Source organism: Magnolia sinica, chromosome 3, assembly GCF_029962835.1.
Source record: "Magnolia sinica isolate HGM2019 chromosome 3, MsV1, whole genome shotgun sequence".
Taxonomy (NCBI): Eukaryota; Viridiplantae; Streptophyta; class Magnoliopsida; order Magnoliales; family Magnoliaceae; genus Magnolia; species Magnolia sinica.
This window is the reverse complement of record NC_080575.1, coordinates 95,679,631-95,689,158: the sequence shown is the minus strand read 5'-3', so window position 1 is coordinate 95,689,158 and position 9,528 is coordinate 95,679,631. Positions and strand designations below refer to the sequence as shown.

General features: G+C 37.7%; 1 long non-coding RNA gene across 1 annotated transcript; it reads right to left on the bottom strand.

Annotated features, from left to right (window-relative positions):
* Positions 1 to 7,695: 7,695 nt before the first annotated feature.
* On the bottom strand, positions 7,696 to 8,514 carry LOC131240312 (uncharacterized). The gene is made up of 2 exons (XR_009168713.1): positions 8,120 to 8,514; positions 7,696 to 7,949 (listed from the first exon to the last, which is right to left on the bottom strand). It is a non-coding gene; the product is annotated as an uncharacterized LOC131240312 (long non-coding RNA).
* Positions 8,515 to 9,528: the final 1,014 nt, after the last annotated feature.

The window sequence follows — 9,528 nt, the reverse complement described above, 5'->3', positions numbered from 1 at the left end:
AATCACATAGTAGTAAGATAGGTTACATAAAGAAAACTATAACTATAGATAAGGGGATTGAGAATCCTATCTCAACACCCTCATTAAATACAATCCAACAAGCATTTTCTCATTCAGGCATTTTATCAAACACTTAAACTATACGTACCAACATTCATATAATATATTAGTTATAACGTATATTACAGCAAATCCTTTCATAAGGGAGTTGCCACACGTACAACAATCATGTATTCTCAACCAAACAATCATGGCAAGCACAAATCATAATTCCATATTCATTCAAACATTTCAACAAACACTTAGAATGCATTAAAATTAACTTAGTTACATATATATGTAATATACAAAAAACTTCGTATCTATGCATACGTGATAGCAATCAAGTCAGTCATAAATCATTAACTGACATTGAAAGCCTTAAAAACCATAACCTAAATGTTCATAGTCCACACCTTTCGTCGGTAAACTCGCATCGAACTCGGTTCGTACACAACATCACCGTCTACAAAACAATGATTGCCTAAATCACGGAATAGGTTAGCTATTTCATCGATTTGGATTCCTAAAACAAGATTAGGGTTAGGATTTCTCACCCAAATCGAAGTTGGATTCGATGGTGTAGCTAGATGTAGAGGTGAATCAACGCGTGAAGTAGCAGGAAGGAACCACGACAGCAAACTCTAAGGACCTCGCTTCGATCTCCACTCCTTTCTCCCCTTTTCTCTCTTCTCTCACCTAGGGTTAGAGAAATTCGTATAAAAGAGAGAGGGGGTGTGTGGGAGGCTATTTATAGGCCCAATAGTGATGTAAATAGCCCCAGGGCCATGGTATACTTGGTTTTTATCCAAAGGGCAACTGTTTCGGGCAAACAGGGCCTATAGGGAGGTCCACAACTCACATACGTCGTAAGGTAAGTTCCCTGATAATGGATCTATGTCAGGACTATGTTGTTGGTGCGATCTGACAAACAGATCGGCCATGATGGACCTGTATCAAATTGACGGTCTTCGTTCCTCAATTAGGGCCACAAGTATACAGATAAGAACAGGGAAATTTTCCTAATCCATGGGTGAAGTTTGGCCAGAATCTGACGGTCTGAAGTCTTCGATTTGGCCTGCAAGCGAATGACCCAATTCACTTAAGTTTGATACCTTTTTCTTAAGGTATTCACGTTTCTCACACTCTTCGCTCAAAGCCCAAGTTGTGCGTTTCTGGATACTATTTGGGTTCAATTCCCGCGATGCTTGTCAAGCCCAATAAGGCGGTCATAACCCTATAGTTTCGCAGTCATCGGACTTTCGACACACGGTCCAGGTCCGATACAGAGTTTCAATGTGCTCCCAAGAGCAACTAGGTTTTAAGATTGATTCTAGGTTTTTAAGTAACATCGAGTTAGTGATTTTAATTGTTTTAGGTTTAGTAGTTTATATAGAAAGTGGGTCAAGCCAAATCCATCAATTGTTTAGTTTAGTACTTAGCTAAATTTCACCCTAATTACGACAGAATAAGGTTCTAGGGTAGTTCTATGGCCCTTGGCACTTTTAGTTAGTATATTATTTTAATTATTTTTTAGTAGTTCATCATCAAGTTTACTTCATCTTTATCAAATTTCATTGGATTTTGTATTGTAGAAAAATTCTAAAAATTCTAGAAGTAGCAGCTGTCCGGACTAATAATTTTTGGATAGTTATCACATCAACCTAGATTCAACTATATTTAAAATTTTATTATATTTTTTTCTTATTTTTATATAAAACTAGACGTATCAAGCTTCAATCTAGCTTTTGAATCACCTAAATCAAAGTTGTAACGAGGGAGATATGACTTTTTGAAGTCAGCTAAAGTATGTAAAAAATCGCAACGAGTGTCCACCGAATTTTGGTGCACCGGTGGCGCGCCGCCGACCGGGCAGTGGCGCCGTCCGCCCGCTGTGATGTTTAGTGGTGTTTTTACTATATGATGCTTGAAATGGGCGTATCTTGCAAAATGGGATGAGTTATTCGATGTGCAATATATGATTTTGGGGTAGGAGAAGCTGATCTATCCAAATAACATATTTATTTTGTGATATTCTATAAGGTTAATGGTCAAAAACCTATTTTAATTATATATTTACCATTTATAGTAAATTTTAGTTTAAGTATTGTTCTTCATCATTTAAACTTTAGGATTAGTGTTTACTATAAAAGTACTTAGAAATGTTTAAAGAATAAAGTGGGGAAAGGTGAGATTTTTGAAGGAAATGGATTGAAAGGGGATTTTGAGACTTTAGGATTTAAGTTTTGAGAAGTCGATAAGGTGTTATGATCGACCCATTGCCTAAGGAAATCCATCGCCAAGTTGAAAAAAATTCGGGACGTTACAACTATATGTTAGGCCCTATGTGGGCCATCCCTTGGGGGCAATGTTGGTTAAATGTCCACATTATCGAGGCTGATTGTTGATGCCAGTAATTGATACCGATTATGAGTATGTGACAACATAGCATTATGATAAATGCCCATACGCATCATCTGTATGTTTATTATGAGACATGATTGACCATTGCATATGTCATTGGGTAGGTTGTTATAAGACTCCTTGATAGGCGGAGATTGTCTCACATAAGCGCACGGTATGCGTAGGATGGATGCATGACTGAATTATATAACTCATGCATCTTGCATTGCATGTTGTGAGTACTATACAACCTAGCAACATAAGGGTCATGACATCCACAAGCATATCGTGGATGACCAAATAAGACACCGAAATTGTTTGGTTCTAGCATACGGGCGCCATAGATGTCCCTGAGTGAAAATTTCTAAACCTCCGTGGCTAGGAGATGCCCTAACATCGAGACCGAGTGGATATATATGAGCGCATAAGGGTCGTATACCAGTAGGCCGCGTCTCCCACTGTGTCGTGGTCGATTGGGAGAGGGTATGACCTTACCCGCCTGAGTGAGGGGGCAATATCTAGGTTGAGTCTGATCAGCTTGAGGAATGGGTCCGCTATCGACGAGCCAAGCCCGATATTGGCAGGCAGATAGTGAGGTCTCTTCCACTTACCCAGTTGTGCGCTCGGATAGGGGTGGCAAGCTGACGTAGAGTGTAATAGACCCCGATGATGATCCCAGAGAAGAACCGTACTGATATTTGGACTTATTGAGCAGGATTTGCATACTCATTCATTCATTCATTCACTATCAACTCGGCCTGGTGGTGCACAACTATTTATTACGTATACCTTCGCAATGGTCAGGATTTCGATTAGGGCGCGTGACTAACCTGAGATCAGGAGTTTACCACATTGTGTCTGACTATCCAAATTTAGGTATAGGACTAGTTTGGATAGAAATCCCTTGTGGTGGACCCCGTAGCCTGCGATACTACGTGATATTAGCCCAACTTCACACTCCTGCTTGGTCATTTCATTCGCATCACATATTACATTACATCCGCAGGCATATGACATTTTGGGTTGCTATGATTCTCAACTTATATGGCCTAGACAGACTTAGCAGGATTGACATATTGCATTGTATCCTCGGGATTTGATATTTGGCTCTCTATGACTCCTCATTTGCATAGCTGATTTGTATTGCATACTCTGATATTGTATGATTTATAGACTTACAGTATTTTCGCTTACTCTAATATCGTATGATTCATGATCTTGCCAGAATTTTGATATTGTATGATTATGGCATTGTATCAAATACTTGGCACTTACCTTGCACACACACTTACACCACCCTCTAAGCTTTTTATAAGCTTATGCACAATGGATGCGTGCAGGTGGCTTAGGGTTGCAGTAGCGTCGAGCTTGGAGCGTGCAGCCATCTTCTGGAGCAAAGATTTTAAATATATGTGTTTCCCTTTCAGCACTATATCCAAATGTTTATAATAGTGGATATGTAATGATGATGTTGCCTTTGTGATTTGCGTATACTTGTAGTTATGCTTCTTACGAGAAAAATGTATGTTGAAAAATCCTCCTTATAGGGTCCCAGGATCGGAATCTGGTGTATAGACACTGGGAGACAAGAATGGGGTACTACGGAGGCTGTCGGCACCGGATTAGGCGATCGGCATTCTTGTAAATCCGATCTCTGGGTTTGGGGTGTGACAGTGCTACCATTCAAACTAGCAATTACCTTAATACCGGCATGGCTGCAGAGATAGAAATCAAACTCAACTAGGTGGCATATCTTCGTATTGACAACAATTCTTAACCAAAACAACAATTTATGCCAATATAACAAAACAAGGGCATATGGGAAACATATCAAGAATTTAAAAAATAAAAAATAAAAAATATTGTCAGCTTGACATACCTAGTAAGATGTTACCACTCTTGTCAGATGAATTACGGTCCCTATGGTTTGCAGGGAAAAGTCGTGTGTGGTATCTCTTTTGAACTACCACAAATGTCACAGGTGGAACATATCCTTCCTCCATTGAAACACAGGCCTATAAGGTGGAATATTAACATAGAACTATCACCATTATAAAGTTTTCAAATGACTACATTAATAATAAAAATAATAATAATAATAATAATAATAATAATAATAATAATAATAATAATAATAAAAAACTGTTATAGAACGACGAATGCAACTCGGACCCAAGTATGGAAAATCACCTTCCTAATTGCATCCAACTCATAAAGCAAATCTTGACCGAATTGGCCTTCACTCACACTATCCCTGCAAAAATCCAAATCATGAGCCAAAATACTAAACAGTTTCTCGTCCAAGAAATTTAAATAAATAAATAAATAAAGACAGGTATGCTCATTCTCACTGTTGGAGGATTTTTAGAAGAAAAGGATAATGGAAGTTTCACAGACCATTCTTCATTTCTTTTTTCTCCAAAAAATCCCCCAATCAAAGGCTTATGAGTTGTCTAATTTGTGTTATGGCTAGCTTAATCATCGGGTCAAATTTTATGTGCATTTGCCACTTGTAGGAAAGTTGTGGCTGCTTAAAAGGCTACTTAAAAAGAGGCAAAAGAACAAAAGAAGAAACACATTAAACATTGAAGTCCCATACAGCTTGTTTGATTCATTTCATGGATTCCCCAATGTTCTCTGATCTACTCCAAAGATATGAACAAAGGTACTCTTAAATTGTTATTCTGCTTTTCCAGGGTAACCTAATTTGTCGAGGAGTAATATGTAAAAGTGTAATCCTATTAAAGACAATTCTTGATGGATATCATTCCTTTTCGGAATTACATGCTAGTGTAAGATGCTGGTTACTGCAATAAGGAAAGTGAGAGGTTACCATAAAAGAATTAGTCTCATAAGCTTCCCAAAAGAATATAACTGTCATAAGAACCATATAAGTGCCCAGGGAATTGAATAACATAGAATAGAAACCATGGGACCTAGTCTAGAGCAACGATCCACTATGAAGTAGAATGTTACAACCTTCTTCACTCACACAAGAGTGGATGAACAATAAGTTAATAAAATAAAAATAGAGAGATCTCACTAATTACAAGGATGTAGAAGCGTTGAGATGTCGAGTGCATAGTAAATCATCTCTACGAGCATAACCTCCCTTCCACAAGCTTCATCTCTCTCTTTCTCTCTCTCTCTCACACCTTTGATAACCTTAAACCCTTTAGCAAACCCTTGTAAAGCTTTAGAAAACCCTCTTGCATTACCTAGAAAGGCCCTAGGCACCCCTATTTATATTTAGGCAACTCTTTTTCTCACCTCTTTGCAAAACCGCCTCAAATTTTCGCAGTTCGCACAAGATCCGAACTCAAATCTGCGTAACCATGACTAGTCGAGTAGAGTACTCGACTGGTCGAGACTGCTCACTCGACTGGTCGAGCAATGTTCACTGAGCTCGCTGGACTTTGAGTCGAGTGACCCTCGACTAGTTGAGCATTGGTCACTCAACCGGTCGAGCAGTGCTCTCGACTGGTCGAGCAGTGCAGTGATTCCACTGTTTGTGGTATCCGAACCGCACCACATCTCCTCTAACCTGAGGAGGAAAACCCCATCATCTCGCTCCCCAACTTCTCTCAAATGACTCTCAAGTTCAGTTCCCGCTTCATTGTTGGCTCGTGCCTCTGCTAATGCTTCAGCCTCCTTGGTTGCATTTAGAGCATTGGTGTAAAATTCTTTCTGAGCATCAAGTTCTGCTTGATTTCTCTCAATTGTTTCTTGCAGTAATTTTTCTATTGCCGCCTTGTCGCTTTTTATACTCTTTACTTTTATCTCTTCAACCTAGAAAATGGAACAAATAAGATGGATGTTAACTATTATTATTTTACTAAGATAGGAGGTCTGCTAATTCCACCATGTGAAGAGTGATGTCCTTGTCCATCCACACTCAATAACACATTGTGAGTTATATATTGGCCCAAAAATCAGACTGCAATACTCTTCAAGAGAGCTGCAACAATGGGAGAAAATATCAACAGCTAGAAAAGTGATTACCAACCATTTACGTTCAACAAATATATGTGGCTCACCTAATTACTAGACCTGCCTGCTTCATGTGTTGGGGAATTTTCAAAATGGACTATACCAGATAATTAGGCCCAATCTCAAGTACATATTTCAGAAATCTGCCTATCAATCTCTCCTCACGCTACTCCCCTTAGCATCTTATAGGAAACATGACATTGCCACTACAATAAATGTAACTTTTACCAGCGGTCAAAACCGCTGGTAAAAACCCCACAAACCGTCGCTAATTCTATTGCCAGTGCTAGATAAGTGCGCCGGCACTAAGCAATCTTTACCGGCGCTTTTCTGAGCGCCGGTAATTAGGGACTCACTTCCCCTGGCTGCTTGTAATTCTGAAAGAAGCGCCACTAAAAGTGGAATAAGCGCCAACGATAGAATGGTTTAAGAACACTTTTTGTCACGTTAAAGCGCCGCTAGAAGTCTACACAAGCGCCGGTAAAAGTCATTGTTTTGATTTGAGAGGCCCTTGATTTTTTTATTATATATAATTCAATTAAAACCTATATTTTTTTAATGTTTAAAACATAAAAAATGATGCAATACAATTAAAACTGAATATCAAACAAAATTTATATTACTACATAATAAATATATATATATATAATATTTATTACAATAAATTGAAAATGGTCTTGAATTTTTTTTTAAAAAAAAAAAAATCCTCTATATGGTCTAAATTTAGGCTGAAGTGATGTAAATCTTGCACACAAGGGGGAAAAAAAGTCAACGCATGAAAAATTCACATATATAAGCCAAATCAAATAATTATTACATCAACAACTTTCTAAGCAAACCACTTTAATTAAATGTCTAATTGAAACCACAAGTCACAATTATGAAAAGAAATAAAAATCCCATAGGTTAAAAGTATCAAGTATATTATAAGTGTCACATTCCTCAACATTAGAAACAAAGAAAACATGAAAAATAAAAAATAAAAATACATTGTAGCTTACGCTACGGACGCTACGTAGCTGTAGCGTACGCTACGACCCCTGTTGCGTTTGCTACAAGGGTTTACACTATTTGGGACACTACGTAGCGTACGCTACGGGTGCTATTTGAAACACTGCTCATAGTGGTTAAGAGTTGAGACCCCACATATTGTCATAGTTCCCCTGTTTCTAAAATATGGGAAGAGGGGTTAGTGTGTTTTTTGAGGTTTGGGGTTGTATTTTTCATTCATGTGTTCTGTTTTTTTTTTTTTTTCCTTATCAATTTTTCTTATCTGCTCCCAAAAATTAAAAATTAAAACAAAAGGCCATGCCTCTGACTCAATAATGGTCTATCAGAGACAGGATCCAAGTTAACAACGCAGGCAAGCATGCTCTCAATTCAGTGCCTGAATAATTAGCTCTGGCCCAAGAGGACGATGCCACACCTGTTCTAATATTGACTGCTCTTGCCCAGGAGGTTGATGCCAACAGATCTCAAATTGACTGCAGTACTTGAGTTTTTTAATCTACTTCAATCTGTTTTGTTTGGGGTGCGCAAATGTCCCCAATTTGAAATCTAATTGCAAAGAAAGATGGTTGAAACAGGAAGGTTTCTTTTTTAGAACTTAATTCTGATTTTGTCCTTTTCTAATGTCTCCAATCCAACTATCCAAGAATATCTAATTGCAAAGAAAGTTGATAGGAACTGGAATTGTTTGGAGGTGAATTTATGCATCTCCCTCTCTCCCTGAGGAATAGAGTTTATTGTGACAACACAAATAATGGCATATGAAAGGTCTAATAACATGCACTCTTAGTGTACCTTGTTCTGAACTAATGATAAGCAATTCCTAACATTTCAAAGAAGCATGATTATACACGTAAAAAATAATAAGGAAGAAAGAAAGAAATGATTATGAACAAACATGGGATACATAATCACCACTAGAGATAAAAAGAAACGGGGCTTCCACTCATTTCAATTGTTTACAGTACAATAAACTACTGAAGCTGGCCGTTAAGAAATAACACAAAATGGAGAAAATGAACCACTCAACCAGTCATATGTACGCACCATTTAGAGAATATATGCTGAGATGAATAGGAATTGGAGATATTTGTTTAAATAACACAACAAAATACCCTATGAGAATCCAAATCTGACTGAAGTCAATCTTCAGTCAGGTGCTCAATTGAGTCAATCAATTTTGAGTTTTTGCTTAATAGTTAATATGATGTCCAAAAATTAACTCAGGAATGTCAGGGTTAGACAGATGCAGTGCCACAATTGGCTCAGCCATAACAAATTACAAATTTTTTTTAAAGAAGAATTTAGAAATGATTATTATTCAAATAAAATAGCATTACCTCAGTCTTCATATCTATCCCATATATACAGAAAATGTTTTTCAATGGAGGTCTATCCCAAGGTGTAAGAGGATTTAGCACTGGATCACCACAATACAACCTGAAATTTACAGCATTAAAAAACATAAGCCTGCTGGAAATGATATGACTCCAAAAATGCAGAACATTAGTACAGCACATACTATCAAATAAAATAGCTTTTCCACCATCTACCTTGGGTAACAAGCCAATCCGCATCTGTAAAATCAAAGGGCAGAGGAGAACTTTAATCAGGCATGAAAGTGGAAGGGTCAAAACCTGCTAGCCACAGGCAATTTTCAGCATCCAAACACATACTATAAATCATTTACAGTTAACCCCATTTACAGGCATCATCCAAACACATCCTAACCATACCTATACATAAACGGTTTAGGAAAAAAAATACCACAATGGTCTGACACAGTAGGGTTTGAGTCCCAAACGAAAGGCATCCTACTGTTCAACATTGAGGAATTGGCTTTTCAAGCCAAGGTTACCAACAAATAAATAAATAATCATTAAGAGAAACAACAATGGTTCCCATTCAACCACAGTTAGTCCCATCATATCAAAGTGATCAGAGTATGACTTAGTGTTGACTTTCTATTACAGCCTATGGTACCCAGCAACAGAAAGAAGATAAGATCAAAGTATGACTTCTATACACGTCTTTTTGAAGTTCCGACACAAATAAATTACAGGAAAATAAGTTCTCTCTGCAATCTTA